Below are 468 nucleotides of genomic sequence, written 5' to 3' on the forward strand. Positions count from 1 at the left end.
CACCACCTCACCACGGCCCACATGGTCACGTGGATAAAGACCCACCAACCAACTTGGGTCGACCAGTATTTAGGCGAGAAGGCGTCAGCAGGCACTGGCTACGCTGGACTCCTCGGCTTGCGCAAACGCTTTGCTCATCGTAATGGATTTCCTCAGCGAGTTCCTGTTCCTTGCTTCTCCAAATTAAAGCAAGCCGAGCTGTCTGAGAAGAAGGAAATATTTGCCTCAACATTTTGGTCCAAGCACAGCAACGTCCCATTGCGCGACATCATTAATGTCGACGAGACGGCAGTGTATTTTGATATGCCACTACACCGTATTTGGTGTGAGATTGGCGCCGACGCTAAAAGTGACTCCTCTGAATGCATTCTGATCGTATGACTGTGGTATTGGCAGTATGTGCTGATGGTTTGTGATCAATATTGTAAAGTTGATATAATTAGTTATGTAGGAACGAAACTGCCGATC

Source organism: Aphanomyces invadans (assembly GCF_000520115.1).
Source record: "Aphanomyces invadans strain NJM9701 unplaced genomic scaffold supercont1.60, whole genome shotgun sequence".
Taxonomy (NCBI): Eukaryota; Oomycota; class Saprolegniomycetes; order Saprolegniales; family Verrucalvaceae; genus Aphanomyces; species Aphanomyces invadans.